The sequence below is a fragment of the Bufo gargarizans genome, chromosome 1 (assembly GCF_014858855.1).
Source record: "Bufo gargarizans isolate SCDJY-AF-19 chromosome 1, ASM1485885v1, whole genome shotgun sequence".
In the NCBI taxonomy this organism is placed as follows: Eukaryota; Metazoa; Chordata; class Amphibia; order Anura; family Bufonidae; genus Bufo; species Bufo gargarizans.
The window spans coordinates 738,768,838-738,794,802 of NC_058080.1; the positions used below are offsets into that span (position 1 = coordinate 738,768,838).

Sequence of the window (25,965 nt, forward strand, 5' to 3'; positions counted from 1 at the left end):
CTGTAACAGCGGAACACAACACAATGGAAAGTATAAGTATTGCCGCTTCCTAACCACTTAAGGACCACAGGTTTATACCCCCCCTAGTGACCAGGCCCTTTTTTACAAATCGGCACTCCACAACTTTAACGGTTTATTGCTCGGTCATGCAACTTACCACCCAAATGAATTTTACCTCCTTTTCTTCTCACTAATAGAGCTTTCATTTGGTGGTATTTCATTGCTGCTGACATTTTTACTTTTTTGTTATTAATCGAAATTTAACAAAATTTTTGCAAAAAAATGACATTTTTCACTTTTTCTCTAAATTTATTGTTCCACATGTCTTTGATAAAAAAAAAATGTTTGGGTAACAAAAATATGGTTTGGGTAAAAGCTATAGCGTTTACAAACTATGGTACAAAAATTAGAATTTCCGCTTTTTGAAGCAGTTCTGACTTTGAGCACCTGTCATGTTTCCTGAGGTTCTACAATGCCCAGACAGTAGAAAAAAAAACACAAATGACCCCATTTCGGAAAGTAGACACCCTAAGGTATTCGCTGATGGGCATAGTGAGTTCATAGAACTTTTTATTTTTTGTCACAAGTTAGCGGAAAATGATGATTATTTTTTTTTCCTTACAAAGTCTCATATTCCACTAACTTGTGACAAAAAATTAAAACTTCTATGAATTCACTATGCCCGTCACGAAATATCTTGGGGTCACTTGTGGGGTAGTTATACTGCCCTGGCAATTTAGGGGCCCTAATGTGTGGGAAGTAGTTTGAAATCAAAATTTGTAAAAAATGACCTGTGAAATCCTAAAGGTGCTCTTTGGAATGTGGGCCCCTTTGCCCACCTAGGCTGCAAAAAAGTGTCACACATCTGGTATCGCCGTACTCAGGAGAAGTTGGGCAATGTGTTTTGGGGTGTCATTTACATATACCCATGCTGGGTGAGATAAATATTTCGGTCAAATGCCAACTTTGTATAAAAAAAAAAATGGGAAAAGTTGTCTTTTGCCGAGATATTTCTCTCACCCAGCATGGGTATATGTAAAATGACACCCCAAAACACATTCCCCAACTTCTCCTGAGTACGGCGATGCCACATGTGTGACACTTTTTTGCAGCCTAGGTGGGCAAATGGGCACACATTCCAAAGAGCACCGTTAGGATTTCACAGGCCATTTTTTACACATTTTGATTTCAAACTACTTCGAACACATTAGGGCCCCTAAATATTTCGTGAGGGGCATGGCGAGTTCATGGAAGTTTTTATTTTTTGTCACAAGTTAGTGGAATATGAGACTGTAAGAAAAAAACAAAAACATAATTTTCCGCTAACTTGTGACAAAAAAAAAAAAAATTCTAGGAACTCGCCATGCCCCTCAGGGAATACCTTGGGGTGTCTTCTTTCCAAAATGGGGTCACTTGTGGCGTAGTTATTCTGCCCTGGCAATTTAGGAGCCCTAATGTGTGAGAAGTAGTTTGAAATCAAAATGTGTAAAAAATGACCTGTGAAATCCTAAAGGTGCTCTTTGGAATGTCTGCCCCTTTGCACACCTTGGCTGCAAAAAAGTGTCACACATCTGGTATCGCCGTACTCAGGAGAAGTTGGGAAATGTGTTTTGGGGTGTCATTTTACATATACCCATGCTGGGTGAGAGAAATATCTTGGTCAAATACCAACTTTGTATAAAAAAATGGGAAAAGTTGTCTTTTGCCAAGATATTTCTCTCACCCAGCATGGGTATATGTAAAATGACACCCCAAAACACATTGCCCAACTTCTCCTGAGTACGGCGATACCACATGTGTGACACTTTTTTGCAGCCTAGATGCGCAAAGGGGCCTAAATTCCTTTTAGGTGGGCATTTTTAGACATTTGGATCCCAGACTTCTTCTCACGCTTTAGGGCCCCTAAAATGCCAGGGCAGTATAAATACCCCACATGTGACCCCATTTTGGAAAGAAGACACCCCAAGATATTCAATGAGGGGCATGGCGAGTTCATAGAATTTTATTTTTTTGGCACAAGTTAGCGGAAATTGATTTTTTTTGTTTTTTCTCACAAAGTCTCCCTTTCTGCTAACTTGGGACAAAAATTTCAATCTTTCATGGACTCAATATGCCCCTCAGCGAATACCTTGGAGTGTCTTCTTTCCGAAATGGGGTCACATGTGGGGTATTTATACTGCCCTGGCATTTTAGGGGCCATAAAGCGTGAGAAGAAGTCTGGAATATAAATGTCTAAAAAATTCTACGCATTTGGATTCCGTGAGGGGTATGGCGGGTTCATGGGAGATTTTATTTTTTGACACAAGTTAGTGGAATATGAGACTTTGTAAGAAAAAAACATTGATCACCCCCCTGAAAGGCTCCATTCAGACGTCCATATGTTTTTTACGGATCCAGGGATACATGGATCGAATCTGCAAAACACATACGGACGTCTGAATGGAGCCTTACAGGGGGGTGATCAATGACAGGGGGGTGATCAGGGAGTCTATATGGGGTCATCAGGGGTTAATAAGGGGTTAATAAGTGACAGGGGGGGTGTAGTGTAGTGTAGTGGTGTTTGGTGCTACTTATTACTGACCTACCTGAGTCCTCTGGTGGTCGATCCAAGCAAAAGGGACCTCCAGAGGACCAGGTAGGAGGTATATCAGACGCTGTTATCAAAACAGCATCTAATATACCTGTTAGGGGTTTAAAATAAATCGCATCTCCAGCCTGCCAGTGAACAATCGCCGCTGGCAGGCTGCAGATCCACTCGCTTGCGCGCGTTCACAGGAAATCTCGGCTCACGCGAGATGACGCCAATCGGCGTTACTGTAGCCTGAAAGCGCCGCAGCAATGACGCCTTTCGGCGTTAGGTGTGCGGCAGGCGGTTAAAGAGGACCTTTCATCTGGCAAAATATTGTGTCATGATCTGTACAGCGGCGCCCAGGGATCTCACTGCACTTACTATTATCCCTGGGCGCCGCTCTGTTCTCCTGCTATGCCCTCCGGTATCTTCGGTCACTTGGTTATAGTAGGAGGAGACTGCCCTTGTTCTCCTGGGCGTCTCCTTCATAAGTTTTTTTCTCCCAGGCTGTGAGCTCTGCGCTGCGATTGGCCAGCGCTACAGTCTGGGAGAAGGAGACGCCCAGGAGAACAAGGGCATAGAACATACCGGAGGGCATAGCAGGAGAACGGAGCGGCGCCCAGGGATAACGGGGCGCCGCTCTACAGATCATGACACTTAGTTCACAATGTTTTGCCAGATGAAAGGTCCTCTTTAACTGTGCGTTGCGTGCCATATAGTGAAGCATATGAAAAGCATGCTTCTTCACGGTCACTTAACGTGTTCGTTTTGCGGTAACGTGACGCACTGCATGCATTGGCCTTTATTCTTACAGTAGAGAAGTAATTAATTATAACTTTTTGTGAATTGGGACATTTAAACTTTCTTTTTGTTTTTTTATTCCAATTTAAATTTAGTAGCAGTCAGTTCATTTTTTGCCGACTCCGACTCCGACTCCAGGTACCCAAAATTGCCTCCGACTCTGACTCCACAGCCCTGGGCAGAAGTGCACATGAATACTACTCCCCGAGTAGGAGCGCATTCACACCTGAAGGTGGCACTCCTTCAGGACAAATTAAACAAATCACACAACTATACAACACACTATATGTGCAGGGTCTGCGCACCTGAACACAAATGCCTAACGGCATAGGTAGGTTTAGCGCAGGACCTGCTTAAACTGAGACCACCTTGGCGCTGGGTAGGTGGGCACAGATGTGTTTTGATCAAAATATATTGGCTAAGAGTCATTGGAGTGAGGGCTTAGTCCATAGGTTATGTTTGCATCTATTACTATAGTGCATTATTTTCTGTGACTTTATAAATGTAGCCATGCACATCCGCATATTTACTATCATATCGTGCAGGATGTTCTGTATCTTTTTTCTGTGATTTGACCAATATATTGTGCTGCTCTGTGGTATATGGTTCTGATGGGACGGTATTTTGCGCTATGGTACTGCTGACCCCACCTATTTGCGTTGCCTCATCTTTTGTCACTTTGGACCCTCCTACAACATGGGGCCACGTTTAGGATTTTTTTTCTAGGGCCACTATAAGCTTCCAGTCCATACCATAGTATATACTACAACACCCCACAGCATGCAGTATATAGTATATAACACCCCACAGTATGCAATATATAACAACACACAGTATGAGGTATTTAGTATATAACACCCCACAGTATAAATACAGTATATGTAACGCCCCAAAGTGGCATTACCACCTTTGCACCCCGCAACTATCTCTAATGGTCCAATATCACGTCATCTTGTGTATTTATTTCAGGTCCAAACACTGTGCATTTCCTATTTTGAAACTGTTTATGTTGACGTGTAATGTACCTGGTTCAACAGTAGGTGGCAGCAAGCATAACAGAGCTACAGTGAAGCCCCATGCACACGGCCGTGTTTCACAGCCTTGTGCGGGCCGTGAAACCGCGGCCTGGATCCCTCCTGAGAGCAGGAGCGCACGGCGTCACTGGTTGCTATGACGCCGTGCGCTCCCTGCTGCCGGCACAGTACAGTAATACACTGGTATAGATCATACCAGTGTATTACTGTATTGCGGCGGCAGCAGGGAGCGCACGGCGTCATAGCAACCAGTGACGCCGTGCGCTCCTGCTCTCAGGAGGGATCCAGGCCGCGGTTCCACGGCCCGCACACGGCTGTGAACAACGGCCGTGTGCATGGGGCCTTAGAGAATGGAACCCTTCTTTTCATTCTAACTCTGCCTCTAAGGAGGGGAGGGGACTAGTTAGTTAGAAGTCAGTCTAGCTTACCCCATGGGCTGGGCATGTCACCGTTGGACACGCTCCAGCTAAGCAAAGCAAGCCAGTTAGAGCACTTTTAGCTCTGCTGGACATGGAGGCCACAGCTTAAAGCCTCAGAAGCCAGGAGATGTTTTTCCTGGACAAATCTAGAGACAGACCAGACTACAAAGTGAAGTACAGCATAAAGAAGAAGCTGTGATCTATAGCCAGCCTGTCAGTACAGCAGAGCCAGAGAGCAACAGATGTAGCAGAGAGTTTGCCTGCCACCGTTGCAATGCTAAAGCCTGCTGGGACCAAGACAAAGTCTGCCAACCGTTTGGAGAAACGTTTATGCAAAGTAAAGCTGTTATTGAACTTCATCACAAGGTCTGGACTCAATTTATTCTTCATCCCCAAGTTAAAGAGGACCTTTCATTGGTCCAAAAATTATAAACTAAATATCAGGATAAGTAGGGGATAGTGCAGGGATCTAACTGAACTTACTATTTTTCCTGGGCGCCGCTCCATTTGCCTGCTGCGACCCCCATTGTATTCGCATACTTTGATTCTCCTTCTTGCTCCCCGATGTCACAAAGCCAGAGCACCGTAATCTTGCGATGCTCGAGCTAGCGCATGCACGGTGTCAGCATAGTGTTCCTTCCCTGTGCTGGCATCAGCCTCAGGGAACGAACTGCGCATGCTCTAGCTCGGAGGATGATGCCGGGCGGTGCTGGGCTCCTTCACAGTGGGTGTGGATGGGCTCAGAGTCAGAGACCGCTTGACTCATCTCTCAAGCATGGAGGAGACCGGACTCATCTAAGGTTAATTTACATATCTATAAAATAGTTTTTTTGACACAATAAAAGCACACAGAGCTATGGGGACCGGGTATTGTGGATGTGCTAGCGGTGATCTAGCAGCCCATGTCCTCAGCTCTATACCCCAAATCCAGGTGACAAGTTCCCTTTAAGTCCTCTCTTCCTTTTGTACTTTGTTTTATTTCCCTTCCCTGCTGGTATCAGTCCTGAGGGGCTCTCCTATTCTTTCACCAGGGAAGGAATAAACCATCCGTGTCCTTTCCCTATCTGCAGGGCCCAGTTAGGGTGAGATTGGGCTTAGGTTCCGGCGTATGAGTATCCCTAATATTGAGGTTCATTCATACTGTTAGCAGTCATTCCCCGTTCTCTAGTTTCCAGGCCTAGTAACTCCCCCCCCCCTTCCTCCTGTGTTCGGTGTGGAGTGTTTTCCGCACACTGCACCGTGACAATGACACCCCGGAGTGTGCCGTATATAGTATATACCACCCCACAGTGTGCCGTATATAGTATATACCACCCCACAGTGTGCCGTATATAGTATATACCACCCCACAGTGTGCCGTATATAGTATATACCACCCCACAGTGTGCCGTATATAGTATATACCACCCCACAGTGTGCCGTATATAGTATATACCACCCCACAGTGTGCCGTATATAGTATATACCACCCCACAGTGTGCCGTATATAGTATATACCACCCCACAGTGTGCCGTATAGTATATACCACCCCACAGTGTGCCGTATATACCACCCCACAGTGTGCCGTATATACCACCCCACAGTGTGCAGTATATACCACCCCACAGTGTGCAGTATATACCACCCCACAGTGTGCAGTATATACCACCCCACAGTGTGCAGTATATACCACCCCACAGTGTGCAGTATATACCACCCCACAGTGTGCAGTATATACCACCCCACAGTGTGCAGTATATACCACCCCACAGTGTGCAGTATATACCACCCCACAGTGTGCAGTATATACCACCCCACAGTGTGCAGTATATACCACCCCACAGTGTGCAGTATATACCACCCCACAGTGTGCAGTATATACCACCCCACAGTGTGCAGTATATACCACCCCACAGTGTGCAGTATATACCACCCCACAGTGTGCAGTATATACCACCCCACAGTGTGCAGTATATACCACCCCACAGTGTGCAGTATATACCACCCCACAGTGTGCAGTATATACCACCCCACAGTGTGCAGTATATACCACCCCACAGTGTGCAGTATATAGTATATACCACCCCACAGTGTGCAGTATATAGTATATACCACCCCACAGTGTGCAGTATATAGTATATACCACCCCACAGTGTGCAGTATATAGTATATACCACCCCACAGTGTGCAGTATATAGTATATAACACCTCACAGTGTGCAGTATATAGTATATAACACCTCGCAGTGTGCAGTATATGGTATATAACACCTCGCAGTGTGCAGTATATGGTATATAACACCCCACAGCGTGCAGTATATGGTATATAACACCCCACAGCGTGCAGTATATAGTATATAACACCCCACAGCGTGCAGTATATAGTATATAACACCCCACAGCGTGCAGTATATAGTATATAACACCCCACAGTGTGCAGTATATAGTATATAACACCCCACAGTGTGCAGTATATAGTATATAACACCTCACAGTGTCCTGCAAAAAAAAACTCAGCCCCACACAGCTTGGTACAGTTATGGAGCTTAGAATACGGAAATCCGGGTTTTTCTTTTCCAAACTTTTTACTTTTGTAATCGTAGTGACCCGGAGAATAAAAATAACAGGTCAGAAAACGCTGTATAAATTATTATTATTTTTTTTAATAAAAAGCTGGTGGAAGGTTCCCACCACATTGTCTGTAACCATAAATGTGGCATCAGAAAGTGCATCTTGTCCTGAAGAAATAAACAGTTATGGCTCTGGGATCATTCACATAAAACAGATTCTCTCATCAGAACGATGACAACCCCCACTATCCCCACTACTCCCCCCCATCATACTAAGCTGAGGAGCGGAGAAGGATTCCTTGTGTGTAATGGAGGAGAATCTCCAGAGGTGACATGTCTGAGCTCTCCACCACACTGTCTCCTCACAGCTCATCTTACCTGCAGGCTGGAGGAATGGCTGATACCAGAGAGAACAAGAGCCCTGACTACCGACCAGGACCTGCCCAGTATCTGCTCCACTGCCAGAGCTGAAGGACCTGCCCAGTATCTGCTGCACTGCCAGAGCTGAAGGACCTGGGTGGCGTCACTGACATGTGATCAGGGCAGGGGGCGGGGCTCAGCAGTGGAGAGGATAAGAGGTTGTGAAGGACCTGGGGTGACGTCACTGTCATGTGATCAGTGCAGGGGGCGGGGTTCAGCAGTGGAGAGGAGAAGAGGAGGGGAAAGACCTGTGATGACATCATCATCATGTGATCTTTGCTAGAGAGGGCGGAGCTGAGCAGTGGCGGGATAAGCCGTGGTGTGAGGGCTGATACTAGTCATGTGACATAAGGGGCGGAGCTGAGTAGTGGCGCGGATAAGCCGTGGTGTGAGGGCTGATACTAGTCATGTGACATAAGGGGCGGAGCTTCATATGGAGCTGACGTGGTGTAGAAGTTCTGCGAGGAGCTTGAGTTGGTTTCTGATTCTTTAGCTTCTTGTCCTTTTCAGTTCCAGTTCGCGTCCTGAAGGGAAATCATTAGAAAGCGGCTAAAATACAAACAACGGGCGTTAAACGGGTAAAAAAAGTGTGATTTGAAGAATTAAATGAATTTGGGCCAATGATCTCGCCCGCTAACATACCCCGCATCAGATACAGCGGAGATCAGCCCGGGCTGGACAGGTGCTGGGCAGCGGCTAACCGGTGTTCGGGCCGGGTCTCCTCAAAATCCATAAAAATAGACAAAAAATACAAATAATGTGAATAAGAAACCAACTTCAGCCTCGTACTGACGAGTTCAGTGTTTTCTCTCCTCTGAAGCCCAGGAAATTCTCCCTATAATAAAAGCCTGGAAATGCTGGGAGTTGTAGTTCTCCTATACACTATAATAACACCAGGAAATGCTTGAAGTTATGGTTCTTTCCACTGATATTCTATAATAACTACAACTCCCAGTGTCCAAGGTGTTATCTCGTGATATAATAACAGCCTGGATACATTGGGAGTGGTCGTTTTCTCATCTGATATCCTATAATAACAATCTGGACATGATGAGAGTTGTCATTTTCTCCCCTCATATCTGGACATGCTGCTGGATTCAGTAGTCCATAGGCCGACATCTTGGAGACTTGTGCCTCTAGTAGAGAAGGCTCCTCTGTTATCAGTGGAAGAACCTGGAAAACTTCATGTGACTGAGAAAGTACAGCCGCTGGTGGAGCTCTGCCACCGATCACACCGGGTGCAGCCCCCTGTATATTAGGTTCTGCAGGAGGAGGTTGAAGGTTCTGCAGGAGGAGGTTGAAGGTTCTGCAGCCCCCACATATTTGGTGCCATACAGACATCCACTCTGGCATGGTGGTGGTCATACAGATGCTGGATATCCTTCTGTGGTGGCAGTCATACAGATGCTGGATATCCTCCTGTGGTGGTGGTCATACAGATGCTGGATATCCTCCTGTAGTCATACAGATGCTGGATATCCTCCTGTGGTGGTGGTTATACAGATGCTGGATATCCTGTGGTGGCAGTCATACAGATGCCGGATATCCTCCTGTGGTAGCAGTCATACAGATGCCGGATATCCTCCTGTGGTAGCGGTCAGTCATACAGATGCCGGATATCCTCCAGTGGTAGAGGAAGGTCATACAGATGCCGGATATCCTCCTGTGGTAGCGGTCGGTCATACAGATGCTGGATATCCTCCAGTGGTGGTGGTTATACAGATGCTGAATATCCTCCTTTAGTTATACAGATGCTGGGTATCCTCCTGTGATGGCAGTCATACAGAGGCTGGGTATCCTCCTGTGGTGGCAGTCATACAGATGCTGGATATCCTCCTGTGGTCATACAGATGCTGGATATCCTCCTGTGGTCATACAGATGCCAGATATCATCCTGTGGTAGCGGTCATACAGATGCTGGATATCCTCCTGTGGTCATACAGATGCTGGATATCATCCTGTGGTGGTGGTTATACAGATGCTGAATATCCTCCTCTAGTTATACAGATGCTGAATATCCTCCTTTAGTTATACAGAGGCTGGGTATCCTCCTGTGGTGGCAGTCATACAGAGGCTGGGTATCCTCCTGTGGTAGCAGTCATACAGATGCTGGGTATCCTCCTGTGGTGGCAGTCATACAGATGCTGGATATCCTCCTGTGGTCATACAGATGCCAGATATCATCCTGTGGTAGCGGTCATACAGATGCTGGATATCCTCCTGTGGTCATACAGATGCTGGATATCATCCTGTGGTGGTGGTTATACAGATGCTGAATATCCTCCTCTAGTTATACAGATGCTGAATATCCTCCTTTAGTTATACAGAGGCTGGGTATCCTCCTGTGGTGGCAGTCATACAGAGGCTGGGTATCCTCCTGTGGTAGCAGTCATACAGATGCTGGGTATCCTCCTGTGGTGGCAGTCATACAGAGGCTGGGTATCCTCCTGTGGTGGCAGTCATACAGAGGCTGGGTATCCTCCTCTGGTCATACATATGCTTAGCTTCTGTGAAATGTTTAGACACTGGTAGATACAATTTCTTCTCCCTAATTGTGTACTACATGGGATGTTAAAACAAGGTTGAATCAGCATAGGTACACAATCAGGAGAATGAGGGCAGCGGAGCGGGGGCACAGCTATAGCGCAGTGTAGCCTGACTTGGTTAATTTGGTCTCTAACTAGCTATGGCTCCTGGGATAAGGGGTGGTGCGTGTGATTCGCAGGTTGTATATAATCTGGGGGAGGGACCTCCCACTAGTGTCCAGTAGTATCTAGCGAAGTTTGTGAGCGGTCAGGTTAGTGTGATTATGGCCTCCTTAGATGAGCTTTTATCGGGTGTAGGGCAGCAGCAGAACAGCATGGTTCTGACTGGCTGCAGAGGAGTTTGCAGGCGGCTTTGGAGGGTCCAGCTGGGCCGCCAGCCACGACTGCAGTGAGAGCCAGGGCGAGGAGATCTTTGCCACCCAAACGGTTGAGTCCGGAGGCGACCCCCCGGGTGCGGCAGCGCTTAAGGCGCCCCAACAGGGACCCTCCGCTGACGTCGGCTGGGGCTGAGTGGGTTACTGCCAGCCAGCGCAGCGGGAGGAATCCTGCACAGCGCCGGGCACCAGAAGGAGAGGGACGGATCAGCTACCATCTTTCGTCTTCAGTGCGGCGAGGGGGGGATTCGATCTGGAGTTGCGTTCCCCCCGCCGGAATCTCTGGGAGAGAGGCGAGCCGGAGGAAGGGCCTTACCTGCGGCGGGCAGCAGTCGAACCGGGAAAGCGGTGGAGCGGACGGCCCCATCGGAGGGCGGAGGTGGCCTTCAAGGGTGCGCAGAAGCAGCATTGCAGCCCGTAACATCATCTGGTCAGCGGCAGGCTTCTTCTGGACGATGTGGGAGTAGACCACGGTGGTGAGGTCCGGTACTGCAGCACAGAGACTCTATGGAGAGTCCGAGTCGCAACCAGGCCAGCTGGACGGCGGGAGGGGTTCCCTGCATTATCAGGCCTTGGAAGAAGGCAAAGTTAGCCAAGAAGAGGAGGCGGACGTCGGGCTTGAAAACACGGCAGGAGCCGGTCCGTCCGCATCTTCAGCGCCGAGCAGATCGATGATGGGAGGAGCTACGGGATGGTCCGCGGCTGCTGGGGGGATACCCCAGGGACAGCCAGGTGAGCGAACTTCGTGTCAGCGGCAATTGTATGGTGGGGCGGGGTGTGACTTGGTGGGTCGTTTGGGGTCTGAAGGGTTAGCCCAGGAGTTTTTGTCACTTTTGTCACAGTTAGGTTCGGGTATGGAGGTGGAGGTGGTCTTAAAGGGTGCGCAGAAGCAGCGGTGGAGCGGGTTGCATTTCGGCTCATATCATCTGGTCGGCGGCAGGTTTCTTCTAGACGACGTGGGAGTAGACCGCCCAGGACAGCGACACCGATGGTGAGGTCCGGTACAGCAGCGCAGAGATCTTCTGATGGTGCGCTGGCTGTGGGAGCAGGCTTGGCTCCGCCCACAGTGCAGCAGGGGGAGGGTGCTACAGTGTCCGGGAGGGATGCGGCTCTCGACTGCCCTGCCGGGAAGCCAGAGGCGGCATGGATTACGGAAGAGTGCAGGGGAGAACGGTACCAGCGCCCACCTTGTGGTGGGCCTAGTTTCTATGGAGAGTCCGAGTCGCAACCAGGCCAGCTGGCCGGGGTTCCCTGCATTACCAGGCCTTTGAAGATGGTGAAGTTAGCCAAGAAGAAGAACAGGCAGACGGGAGGAGCCACGATTGGGGTCGGCGGCTGCTGGGGGGATACCCCAGGGACAGCCAGGTGAGCGAACTTCGTGTCAGCGGCAGTTGTGTGGTGGGGCGGGGTGTGACTTGGTATGTCGTTTGGGGTCTGAAGGCTTAGCCCAGGAGTTGTTGTCAGGTATGTTGTAATTTTTGTCGCACTTAGGTTCCGGTATGGGGGCGTCCCCAGCAGCGGTGTGGGCTTCTGCACCGGGCGTGGGGGACCGGGCTAGGGTGGTCAACGTTAAGAGCACGTCGGCTGCCACATCAGGTGCTTCAGTTGGGGAGACGGCGGTGTGTGGGGGTGCTAAAGGCACGATTGGGGAAGAAGTCAAGCTGGCGGACGCTGCTAAAGGGGAGGTTTATGTCTGCTTTGAGGGGCCTCTGGGGGCGCATTTGAAGCCTAAGGTCAGGGAAAAAATTTGGAGGGACGAGTATGTTGAGACATTCTCGGTGCTCCCGCTAGAGAAGTTCCATCTAGATAAGGGAAAGCCAGACGAGAGCAAGAGGGAGGAGGAGGAGAAGCAACGGTATCTGTTGATTCCTCTGACATTTTTTAACTGGCTTCAGGCATTCGCTATTTTAGCGAGTTTGGTGGGCAAAAAGGTGTCGGAGAATTGCTCTGCTCTGTCTTGCTATATGGATGTGGGGAGGCGTATCAGACATACGGGGGGGTTGCATGGCTCAGGTATGATGAGCAGTTTTGAAAGAAGAAAGCGGTGCGGTCGGGTATTCTGTGGGATCACAAGGATATCTGCCTCTGGATGCCCTTTATCAGCCCTTTCGGGTCGGGGCCGGGGGGTCCTCGGCGCCAGAGTTCAATAGCGGGAATAAAAAGGAACATCATGTGTGACAAGTGACCGTGAACAGTGTCATGGTGACTGCCCTTCTAGACTCTGGCAGTTTGGTCACTTTGATGACGTCCATGGTGCCTCACGTATTAAACCCTGAAAAGCATGTGGGAGTGTTGTGTATCCATGGAGATACCAGGGATTATCCGGTTGCTCAGGTATCCATAAACACTGCGTGTGGTACTATACAGCATGAGGTGGGAGTCGTTAAGGACTTACTGAACCCGATGATACTGGGAAGAGACTTTCCGCTGTTCTGGGACCTTTGGGCTAAAGCTGAGACTGACAAGTACTGAGTGTTCTAGTAGTGATGTGTTGGGAAAGGTAATGGTGGGTCCTGGGGCGATATCGGAGTCTCCGTTAGCTGTGATGTTAGGAGATGAGGACGAGGAATTAACCCCTGCGACCAATGTTCTTGATCTTGAGGTGTCTCAGGATAATTTTGGAGCGGCACAGCTCAGGGATCTTACCTTAAAAGGTGCCTGGGAAAATGTATCAGTACTGAATGGGGTGGCCCAAAGTTCCGGGGCTGATAATCAGTTTCCCCACTTCGCCATAAATAATGATCTGTTATATAAAGTGACCAAAAGTAGGGATTAACTAGTGGAACAACTGCTGGTACCTGGTCCATATTAGTATTAGGTATGGCCCACTCATGTTTTAAGGGGATATTTGGGGGCAAGTAAAACCCAAGAACGCATCATGCAGAGATTCTATTGGCCGGGGTGTTACAAGTAAAAAGTAGACTATTGCCAGTCGTGTCCCACCAGCCAGTTGACAGCCCCACATTTCAAAAGCCCCTTGGTCCCTCTGCCAATCATTGTAGTCCCGTTTGAATGGATTGCAATGGATTTCGTAGGTCCCCTAGTAAAGTCAGCTAGAGGTCAGCAGTATATTCTGGTGGTAAAAGACTATGCCACCAGATACACGGAAGCAGTCCCTTTAAGGAATACCTCGTCGAAAAACATAGTGAGAGAGTTGTTCCAGATGTTTGCCATAACGGGTATACATAAAAAGATATTAACTGATCAGGGAACACCGTTCATCTCTATGGTCATGAAAGAGTTGTGTCGGATGTTGAAAATTAAACAACTGCAACCATCAGTATATAATCCGCAGACAGACGGTCTAGTAGAATGATTCACAATAAAATGCTTAAGAGTATGTTAAAAAAAAGTGGTAGAGAAGAATTGTCGTGATTGGGACTGTCTGCTAACCGTACCTACTTTTTTCTATTAGAGAGGTGTGCTTTGCACACTCTTGGCACTCTCTTGATGAGCTTCAAGAGGTAGTCACCTGAAATGGTTTTCACTTCGCAGGTGTGCCCTGTCAGGTTTAATAAGTGGGATTTCTTGCCTTATAAATGGGGTTGGGACCATCAGTTGCGTTGTGGAGAAGTCAGGTGGATACACAGCTGATAGTCCTACTGAATATAAAGAAGAAGAGACCGGCACTCGCGATGATTATATGATGCTGTGGTTTATTCAGTCACATATTATGGAGCATAGTGACGCGTTTCAGCACAACACGTGCTTTCCTCAGACTATACAATAAACTCCTAACCACATCTCTTTTATACACAGATAAAGGGAGGAGTACAGAAAAAAAGGGGGAAGGGAAATGACATCATATTGTGTAACTCCACCCACTGGAGAGCTGACACAGGTGAGTCAATGAAGGATGCTATACACCATAGACATCAATGTGAAATAATTGGTATAACAAATGAATGAAGAGAATTCAGGAATCAGGTCCGCTGAAAATAAGACATAGGTATATTGTAAATATTATATAATAAAAATTATACAATTCAAAACTATGTGAAACTAGAGATATTATATTCGCGGTTGAGCCCCTTTGGATCCATCGTTTGTAACCGGTGGATCCAATAGGCCTCACGCTTTAAAAGCAAACTATTCCTATCGCCGCCTCTGCAATGATACACTTTCAATAACTTGAAACCGCAACTGCGATATCGCATGTCGTTTCTCATGGAAGTGATGCGGTAGGGGTAACAATAAGTTCTCAGTGCAGATAGTGGACTTATGCTTACTTAATCTATCTTTAATCCGCATTGAGGTTTCCCCTACATAGACTAGCTCTCCAGTGGGTGGAGTTACACAATATGATGTCATTTCCCTTCCCCCTTTTTTTCTGTACTCCTCCCTTTATCTGTGTATATAAGAGATGTGGTTAGGAGTTTATTGTATAGTCTGAGGAAAGCACGTGTTGTGCTGAAACGCGTCACTATGCTCCATAATATGTGACTGAATAAACCACAGCATCATATAATCATCGCGAGTGCCGGTCTCTTCTTCTTTATTGTAAGTTTTGGGACGCCTTCCCATCGACTCGTGCACCGCACATACTCCAGCAGTGCCGACCCTTTTCTGAAAAAAAAAAAGTCCTACTGAATAGACTGTTAGAATTTGTATTATGGCAAGAAAAAAGCAGCTAAGTAAAGAAAAACGAGTGGCCATCATTACTTTAAGAAATGAAGGTCAGTCAGTCCGAAAAATTGGGAAAACTTTGAAAGTGTCCCCAAGTGCAGTCACAAAAACCATCAAGCGCTACAAAGAAACTGGCTCACATGTGGACCGCCCCAGGAAAGGAAGACCAAGAGTCACCTCTGCTGCGGAGGATAAGTTCATCCGAGTCACCAGCCTCAGAAATCGCAGGTTAACAGCAGCTCAGATTAGAGACCAGGTCAATGCCACCCAGAGTTCTAGCAGCAGACACATCTCTAGAACAACTGTTAAGAGGAGACTGTGTGAATCAGGCCTTCATGGTAGAACATCTGCTAGGAAACCACTGCTAAGGACAGGTAACAAGCAGAAGAGACTTGTTTGGGCTAAAGAACACAAGAAATTGACATTAGACCAGTGGAAATCTGTGCTTTGGTCTGATGAGTCCAAATTTGAGATCTTTGGTTCCAACCACCGTGTCTTTGTGCGACGCAGAAAAGGTGAACGGATGGACTCTACATGCCTGGTTCCCACCGTGAAGCATGGAGGAGGAGGTGTGATGGTGTGGGGGTGCTTTGCTGGTGACATTGTTGGGGATTTATTCAAAATTGAAGGCATACTGAACCAGCATGGCTACCACAGCATCTTGCAGCGGCATGCTATTCCATCCGGTTTGCGTTTAGTTGGACCATCATTTATTTTTCAACAGGACAATGACCCCCAAACACACCTCCAGGCTGTGTAAGGGCTATTTGACCATGAAGTAGAGTGATGGGGTGCTGCGCCAGATGACCTGGCCTCGACAGTCACCGGACCTGAACCCAATCAAGATGGTTTGTGGTGAGCTGGACCACAGAGTGAAGGCAAAAGGGCCAACAAGTGCTAAGCATCTCTGGGAACTCCTTCAAGACTGTTGGAAGACCACTTCAGGTGACTACCTCTTGAAGCTCATCAAGAGAATGCCAAGAGTGTGCAAAGCAGTAATCAACACAAAAGGTGGCTACTTTGAAGAACCTAGAATATGACATATTTTCAGTTGTTTCACACCTTTTTGTTATGTATATAATTCCACATGTGTTAATTCATAGTTTTGATGTCTTCAGTGTGAATCTACAATGTTCATAGTCATGAAAATAAAGAAAACTGTTTGAATGAGAAGGTGTGTTCAAACCTTTGGTCTGTACTGTATGCTGCCGTTTTAATTTTCTCACACTATGTCAGGGGTGGCCAACGCTTTGCTTCTTCAAGTACGGCTCTAGCTGTGGAGCCGGGAAGCAGTCAGGCGGCTCACTCTCCTCCCCAGGCTCAGATCTCTTTTCCAGATCAGGCACTGTTGCTACTTTGCAGCTCCAGCTCACTCTCCACTATGTCCTGATGAACACAGTGTGAGAACATAGTACATGGAGACACGCACTATGACCTAACGTTGTGCTCATCAGGTCACAGTGGAGAGCGTGTCAGACCTGCAGAGTAATAAGTGCCCGAGAAGGAGCCTGATCAGGAGAGGAAGGAGATTTTTTAAAATTATAGGACTGAGCATGGGGGTCTGATCTAAGCATGGGAGGTTCTGATCTAAACATGGGGGGGTCAGATCTGAGCATGTGGGAATCAGATTTGAGCATCAGGGGAGATCTGAGCTTGGGGAGATTATCTGAGCATTGGGGGGGAGATCTGAGCACTAAGGGTCTGACACTGGGAGTCTGATTTGTGTTGTCTGATTTGAGCAATGGGGGTCTTATTTTGGGGGTCTGATTTTGACAGGGCCGTAGATATTTTTTTTTCCTGGGGGGGAGGGGGGGGGGGGGGGCTGGTTCAGCTTTCTCAAATTATAAGACTTTATCTAGCAGACACACCAGGGTTTGAAAAAAATATACCAGCCATATCATTCCTAAACCAATCCTTTACCTTGAGCAATACCGATTTAGTTGTTTGACACCATATGGAAAAAAACATGTTTTAAAAAGACTCGTAATTGGTACCTACCTACTCCAGTCTGGAGTGACAGTCTATGGCACGCATGACACATCACATGCTAGCTTACACTTGTAATTTCCATTAGAAATTGGGTTTCTTTATTGTTGAGGGGACTAGAGTGTGAGAGACTAGAAAAAATACATCAAACCATGCAGCCTGCACAATAAGTGATGTGGACCAGCATGGTGGTGGCCAGTTCCCTCAATTCATAAGAGTCTGGGGGCTGGACTAAATATATAAATTGACACTGTCTGTAGCCTGTTGTGGGGGGTGGGGGTGGGTTTAGAATCTTCTTGATTTTCTTTTTTAACTATTTCTTTTACTTACACTAGTGCTCCAGAGTCTCTGTCTGTCTCTCTCTCTCTCTCAAACTACTTATTTTTCTTTCTTTCTTCTCTCTCTCTTCTAATCTTCTGAGCCGTCAGCCACCGCCCAGGAGTAGCAGGCACGTGCAGGCAGGTAGCTGGCCGAGGTCCAGACGTAGGACAGGCGGAGGCGGAGCCTGAATGCAGCGTGCATGCCATGTGATCATCAACGTCATCCCTGCCTGGCTGCCTGTGTGTGTCTGTGAGTTACTTGTGCCGCCGTACTTGCCCCTCTGCGCTGCCTGGCCCCGCCCTGCAGCCTCCATCACCTCTCTGTGTGCCGCACTGCCCGCGCCGCTATTGCAGGCAGCGGCACGCCCGGGCCGTTCTCTGGCAGGTTAGGAGGACAGACACTCTGGGGGGGGTTGAACCCCCTATCCCCCTTATCTACGCCCCTGGATTTGGAGGTCTGATTAGGTTTGGGGATCTTATTTTAGGTCAGATGAGGATTGGGGATCTAATTTAGGAGTCTGATCTGAGGTCTGATGAAAAATATATTTTTTCTTTTTTTCTCTGCTAATGAAAAATAAAATAAAAATATTTTTATCAGACCTCAGATCCGATGAAAAATATATATTTTTCTCTTATTTTTTTGTTAAAATCTAGGTGCATCTTGTAGGGCGGAAAATACAGTGACTCGTGTGTAAATGTATAGCTTGTGGCTCTTGGGAGTCATATGTTTTAGTTTTTTTTTTGGTTCTTTGTGCCTGTACGGTTGGCCACCCCTGCACTAGGTGGTAGGGACCCCATCTTATTTTGCTATGGTGCCTTATAAATTACAGTTATGCCCCTGATTCAGAGATATATTGTAATCATATGGCTTTATAACCAAGTTTCTTTTGTGTAATTGTATATTTTATATCATTTTTGTTAATTATTTGATTCCCCGCGCCCGGGGTTTGGTGTTATATTGAGAAAACCTAATAAAATGTTCAGAAAAAAAAAAATAAAAAAAATAAGGAAAATGCGTGGTTAAAAAAAAAGTATATGAAAAGTATTCTATATTCAAAAAGTACGGCACAAAATCAAGACACACAAAATACTAATAAATCATCATGTCTTGATCTCAATATAAGATATTCTTTTTATATACTGTTCAAATGACAATCAAATATGTCCACATGTTATACAAAATATTACATGGAGAGTCGTTACTTCCGCCCATGTCACTCTAGACTCTCCCGCAGTGTGGGTGGAGGTGTAAATACAGTGATAAGAAGCAAGGTTCACGGGGACAATTTCCCAGTCATAGTTGACCTCAAAGAAATATAATTTTGTTGTCTGGGAGATCCATGACAATCTTACCCCCAAAAATGAATCTTCTTATTGGTTGTTTAAGGTCCATGGATAACCTGATTATATGTTAAAACATGTGAATTGTTTCTCTCTAGCGTGAATTCTCTCAAGTGTAACAAGATTAGATTTATCTGAAAAGCGCTTCCCACAATGTGAACATGAATATGGCTTATCTCCTGTATAAACTCGCTCATGTTTAACAAGACTTGATTTATCTATAAAACATTTCCCACATTCTGGACATAAATATGGTTTCTATCCTGTGTGAGTTCTGTTATGTATAACAAGATGTGATTTATATCTAAAGCACGTCCCACATTTTGAACATGAATATGGCTTTTCCCCTGTGTGTATTCTCTCATGTGTAACAAGAACAGATTTTTTTGTAAAACATTTCCCACATTCTGAACATGAATATGGCCTCTCTCCTGTGTGACTTCTCTCATGTCTAATAAGATCATATTTTTGTTTAAAACATTTCTCACATTCTGAACATGAATATGGCTTCTCTCCTGTGTGACTTCTCTCATGTCTAACAAGAACTGATTTACATTTAAAACACTTCCCACATTCTGAACATGAATATGGCTTCTCTCCTGTATGACATCTCTTATGGTAAACAAGTTGTGATGTTTGTGTAAAACAGTTCCCACATTCTGAACATGAATATGGCTTCTCTCCTGTGTGATTTCTCTCATGTCTAACAAGAACTGATTTACATTTAAAACACTTCCCACATTCTGAACATGAATATGGCTTCTCTCCTGTGTGACTTCTCTCATGTTTAACAAGATCTGATTTATATGTAAAACACTTCCCACATTCTGAACATGAATATGGTTTTTCTCCTGTATGAATTCTCTCATGTTTAACCAGATCTGATTTAGATTTAAAACACTTCCCACATTCTGAACATGAATATGGTTTTTCTCCTGTATGAATTCTCTCATGTATAACAAGATCTGATTTATATGCAAAACACTTCCCACATTCTGAACATGAATATGGTTTTTCTCCTGTATGAATTCTCTCATGTATAACAAAATCTGATTTATATGTAAAACACTTCCCACATTCTGAACATGAATATGGTTTTTCTCTTGTGTGAATTCTCTCATGTATAACAAGAGTTGATTTCTCTGTGAAGCATTTCTCACAGTGTGAACAGGGGTAAGGCTTCTCTCCTGTGTGAATTCTTCTGTGTGTAGAAAGAACTGAGCTTTTTGTGAATTCTTTACCACAATGAAGCCTTTTACCCCCTTTCTGACCTGTATTTGTGGTAACAATCTGTGATTGGTCAGGAGAATATACCTCATCATTAGGCGATTTATATGATCGATTTGTATAATGAAGTCCTGGATGTACATTAGGAGTAATGAAGTTTTCTCCTGAAGAGTGCTGCATGATATCTTCATCTTCTACCTTATATTTTAGTGACAGCATGAAGTTTCCCTTAGAACCGTTACTGGAATTCTCTGTTAAGATAAAAATTTGAATTTTATTTATTAAACCATAAGGTAGACAAACTTATAGCATTATTAGGCTAAGAGTGAATCCAGAAGGAAGGAGTGTTATAATCCATTCATTTTGAATTTATTCCTGGCTTTGGATAGAAAGAACATCACCAAAAACTGCATGTGTAATTACAGCCTTATAAAGCTTTCTATAACACTTTTGACTTCCCAACAAAGTCCAGGATTCTGGTTTACACCCAGTCACAAATATTGCTACATACAGAAAATCATGACTTGATGAAACTAAAAAAAAATTTTTTTAATTGTTCCATACCTGTGGTGACATCTCCTGGAATGACCTCCTCCACCCCACTCTTACACGGGGGATTGCCCATCATCCTCTCTTCTTCATTCTCCACTTTAATATCAGTCAGATCTTCCCCCTGATTTGTCATCTGTAACAATTCAGTAGAATACAGCAGACAGGTGGGAAAAATAACAGATCCACATAAGATACCCCCACATTCTATGACCCCTTCTATGACTGCAGGACCCCCTATATAGATGTGTATAGGGCTCAGCTCCATCTACCTGAGGATTCTCTGGGACCTTCTCCTCTGGACAGTCCTTGGAATACAGAGGACGGGGACATCTCTCTGGTGGATTTCTCCTCCTGGATCCATCTAGACACAAGCACACAGTGACTGAATACATGGCCTCCTGTAGATCTGTCTATAGATCAGACACTTCTCTCAGCTCCTTCACTTCTAGGTTTAGTTATCAGGGGCAAATAATATTCTGCTCCTCACCACATGTGCTGAGGTCCCAGCACCTAGCAGACCACAAGCCCGAAACAGCATCTGACTTATGAGAGCAATTTTGCAGGGAGTGGACTGCACAATATTACTTACTGTAGCCATGTTCGGAGGATACGGTTATAAAGTGTGGGAAGTTCTTTTAAAAGTTTCCTACATCACCCTACTTACCAAAAAGTTGCCAGGCATCGTCCTGCCACAATGACACTTCTGTTTATGAGGTAAATTTCCAGAGAGAGAACCCACAGTGAAGACCTTCATCAGTCAGACAAAGTACATACAGAAAATAACTACAACTACTCCCAGTCTCCTCTCCACCAGGCTCCGAGGTGTTGGAGAAAGCTCTTCATCTATATCCCCCTCCAAGTCTCCTTTCTCCTAAGAAGGTGCTAATTTATTTCAATTTACTTCAATTGAATACCACACACAGGTGAAGTGAATATCAGTGATTGTCTGGTGACAATGGTGTCTGCCTGTGTGTGTGTGTGTGTGTGTGTGTGTGTGTGGGGGGGGGGGGGGGGGGGGGGGGGGGGGGAGATGTTAGCCAGCAAGGAAACAGTCAGATATTGAGGTTGAAGTGATGGGAGCAGGATTATGGATACAAGTAAGGATCTTAGCAACATTAGGACCAATCTGTGATTTGTAGACAACTGGGTCAGAGCATCTCTAGAGCAGCCGATCTAGTGGAGCGTTCCTGTTATGTAGTGGATATAGTAAGAGGGTAGATAGGGTTGTTCAAGCCCTTTATAATTAAAGGTCATAGAAATCAAGGAAGTAGCAGTTGTCAATATGATTTGCAAATTATCAAGCACCTAGCTGAAATCTGTGGCATGGGCATAAAAGCAAGACGGTGTTAGCCCAGCGGTCCGTGCCAGCGCTGCTGCCCTACCCACGGACACGGGTGCTGGGCTCCCTCTTTCCCTCCTGCTGCCATGCGCCGTGCTGACAAGTGTGGGCAGCAGGTAGCCTAACTGTTGCATCTGTGCTCCATGCCAGAGTTTACTTCCTGCTAGAGTGCTGTACTGTTGTTAGGGCTTGCATGGGTGTGTCTCTCCCCACGTGTGAGGCAGCACATACATGCCCTGTGTCTCCCCAGCCTATGGCTGGCTTGCAGGAAGTATTTAAAGGTGCTTCCTGCCCCAGGAAGATGCCTGAGCAACTCATGGTCACTAGCTTGTCTAGTTCCAAGTGAGAAGGTGTTTTTCAAGTTCTGCTTCGCTATGTACCGGACCCTGCTTTTGAAATGATCGGATTTTGCCTGTTTGCCACCTGCCTCTGACTTCACTTACGGACCTTGCTCGATCGTTGCCTACCCTGACCCCAGACTTCCTGAACACGTACTTTCCATCTGTGATTGCACCGGTGTCTCTGACCCCCTGGTCGGCTGCCACTGACTCGAGGACTGCTCTAGAGTGGTGCCTGGCAACTACCCTAATGGCCCAAGCCTATCCTCACCATCAGAAGCTCTAGTGAAGACCATGTAGTTGCTTAGTCACACCACTCCAGAGTATAGCCAGTCAGTGGCGCAGTGGGTCCACACCCACCGCTTGCATAACAGATGGAAAGAAACTACAAAAATGCCAGTTATCGCCACTTGTTGCAGACTGAAAGGGACAGAATCCTTGAGCTGACGGGCCTTGGTTTATCACTCCAGCAGGTCTCTACGCACCTAGGCCAATATGTCAGCTCTGCTCAACGTTGTGTGTCCCGATGGTTGGGAGAACTTCGAACTGGAATGCACGGACGGATCATCTGATTAGGAGAATGGAGCGTAGCGATCCATCCTGTACTGTAAATGAGACTGGAAGTCATATCTGAAGTCTACGTTGGCAAACACTTCCATCAGAAGGCGTCTGTCGTGATCAGTGTGGGAGGGAAACTCCACACTGAACACAGGAGGGAAGGGGAACAATAACTGGGCCTGGAAACTAGGGAAGAAACAGGTCACCACTTAGACAAGCCTAATAGGGGCCCTAACTATCAATATGAATAGACCCTGATGGTAGGAATATTCATATACAGGATATCTAGACCTTTATATCCCTATTATGCCCTGGAAAAGGTAGGGACCAGAGACAACCCATTCCTCCCCAGATGGACGAATGGAAGTCTCTGTCTCAGGCCCAGATACAAGCAACAGGGAATATAACAAAAGCAAACAAACGCGACACTTAACTTCTGTAGAGACGGACGAGCAGGAACACCAGAGAAACTCACACCAGCTCAGCTAAACCCAAATTAAGCTATCTACCGCATAGTCAGAAGGGAGCAACAGCTGAGAAAAGGAAAGTGGTCATTAACCCTATCAACACTGAATCAAGAGAAATCAAGGAGGCCGTTAGATTCTTCCACGCTCAGCCAATCTCCTTGATTTCCTGACATCAGTCACCTGAGGGACCGTGACAGCATCTGCATAAGCCAGACATTCAGCTACAGGTGTTCTATTGAGGTCACATCACAGGTCTCAAAGCCTATCATGGTGCACAGCAATATAACGATGGAGGCTGGAATGGAGGTCTGTCCTCTTCAGCGATGAGTCTGTTCCTCAGACAACCATTAATAACCTCACTGATAGCACGCCAAGGTGTGTAAGTGCACGTAGTTCTGCGTGTGGCGCTCATACTAGACTGAATAAGCTGAGGTGTTTTATCATCTACATATCATTATCATGTCTACCCATCCTCTGATTTCCATAATTCCACGACTTTTCCTTTTTGGAGCTGGAATTTCAATGTTGAGGAGTGGATCTGGTATCACCGCATCCATATCGACCTGCACTCGTTGGAAGTACCCCGTAAAAAAAAAAAAAAAAATGTAAACAATGCCAGTACTGCCAATTTTTGATCAACTCGTCTCGCAAAAAACAAAAAATAAACCAACTAAACTCTTTCGTGACTGAGCAATTTTCCATTCATATTTTACTTCCTGCATTCCCGAAATCATAACTTTGTAATTTTTCTGTCCACAGCCATGAGAAGGCATTTCCCGCATGACTAGTTGCACTTTCTAATGGCGCCATTTAATATTGCGTATAATGTAGTGAGAAGGAATTGGAAAAAAAATGCAATTCTGACACAGTTTTATGGGTTTCGTTTTTATGTCATTTTATTTGTGGTAAAACTGACCTGTTATTTTCATTATTGGTCACTACAATTACAGCAATACCACATGTTTTCAGTTTTTCTTGTGTATTAAGATTTTTTATTTTTTTATTTGCATTCTGACCGCCAAATTTTTTTTTTTATAATTATGTCTACAGAGCTGTGCGAGGGCTCCTTTGTTGTTGGAGGATCTGTAGTTGTTATTAATACTATTCTGAAGCATGTATGACTTTTAGATACGGTAACTTTTTATTCCAATTTTTGTCGGGGGAGGTGAAGCGACAACTTAGTGTGAATCGTCCATTTAGATAGTTTCTTCCTGTTATGGAGTTCCCTCTATGGGATAATTGCAATTTTCCCTTTAATTTTTGTACATTTGAATTTTTAATTTTGTACATTTTATTTTTTATTTCTCCCCTTCCAATAGCCATAAATTTTATTCACCTCACTTTTATTTTTTTCTCTTGAGGAACTGAAGCGACAAGCAGGACTGCACAGAGACATAGGAAGGTTATAGCTCAGCACAAGTGCTTCATTCACAAAAATACATGTAAGTACTTCTCTGTAATGTTCCATTATCCTGGGACTGCGTTCTGCGTGTTTGTGAGGCAGTTAGGGAGGAGATTCTCCTCTACTTTCAGGATGCAGCGATGCTGATAACGGGGGAAGGAAAGTGCTGGCATGAAAAACAGGTATATGGCACAATAATATGCAGTGCTTGGGGTACTATAGACAAAAGAAAATAACTGCATAATTATGTCATTATGAAACAGGAGAAACCCTTTAAGGAGATGAGATTGGATGTGTGAGGCTCACAGGTGCACACAAAGCATAGTTACTGACAGATCTGCTTTTCTCAACAGGACTGATAGGTGGGAACCATGCCTCGCGGCAAAGAACTTTCAGCAGATCTCAGAAGATGTGTTATAATAGACATATGACGATGGAAAAGGATTTAAAGCCATAGATGAACATCAATCTTCAGTTAGACAACTTGCCTACAAACAGGGAACATTCAGGACTGCCGCTGCTGTCCCTAGGAGTGGACATCCTGATAAGATCACTGCACGATAACAACGAAAATCCTAAATAAATAAATAAACCCAAGGGTAATATCAAAAGACCCACAGAAGACTCTACAAACTGTAAAAACCTCTGTCCATTTCTCCACTGTTAGAAAACACTGGACAAGAAAGGTGTCCCAAAATACATTGCAGCCCGTCTCAAGTTTACCTCAGACAATCTGGATGCGAGGCATCATGGTTTGGGCCAAGTGAAGTTGTGCACCACAACCTGGGTCTGGTGGAGTGGGGCACCACGACCTGAGCCTAGTGGAGTGGGACACCCACCGTTTGGGCCTGGTTGTGGGGACACCCACCGTTTGGGCCTGGTGGTGGGGACACCCACCGTTTGGGCCTGGTGGTGGGGACACCCACCGTTGGGCCTGGTGGTGGGGACACCCACCGTTTGGGCCTGGTGGTGGGGACACCCACCGTTTGGGCCTGGTGGTGGGGACACCCACCGTTTGGGCCTGGTGGTGGGGACACCCACCGTTTGGGCCTGGTGGTGGGGACACCCACCGTTTGGGCCTGGTAAAGGAGGTATCA

The 25,965-nt window shown here is 45.9% G+C and overlaps 1 long non-coding RNA gene and 1 pseudogene across 1 annotated transcript in view; both read right to left on the reverse strand.

Moving 5' to 3' along the window:
- LOC122937841 overlaps positions 1 to 7,809 on the reverse strand; it is a 30,916-nt gene extending 23,107 nt beyond the window's left edge. The window contains exon 1 of the long non-coding RNA XR_006389931.1: positions 7,751 to 7,809. This is a non-coding gene — a long non-coding RNA (uncharacterized LOC122937841). The remainder of the gene's footprint in view (positions 1 to 7,750) is intronic.
- Positions 7,810 to 18,724: 10,915 nt separating this feature from the next.
- The window catches only part of LOC122924933, a 124,213-nt pseudogene continuing 116,972 nt past the window's right edge, over positions 18,725 to 25,965 (reverse strand).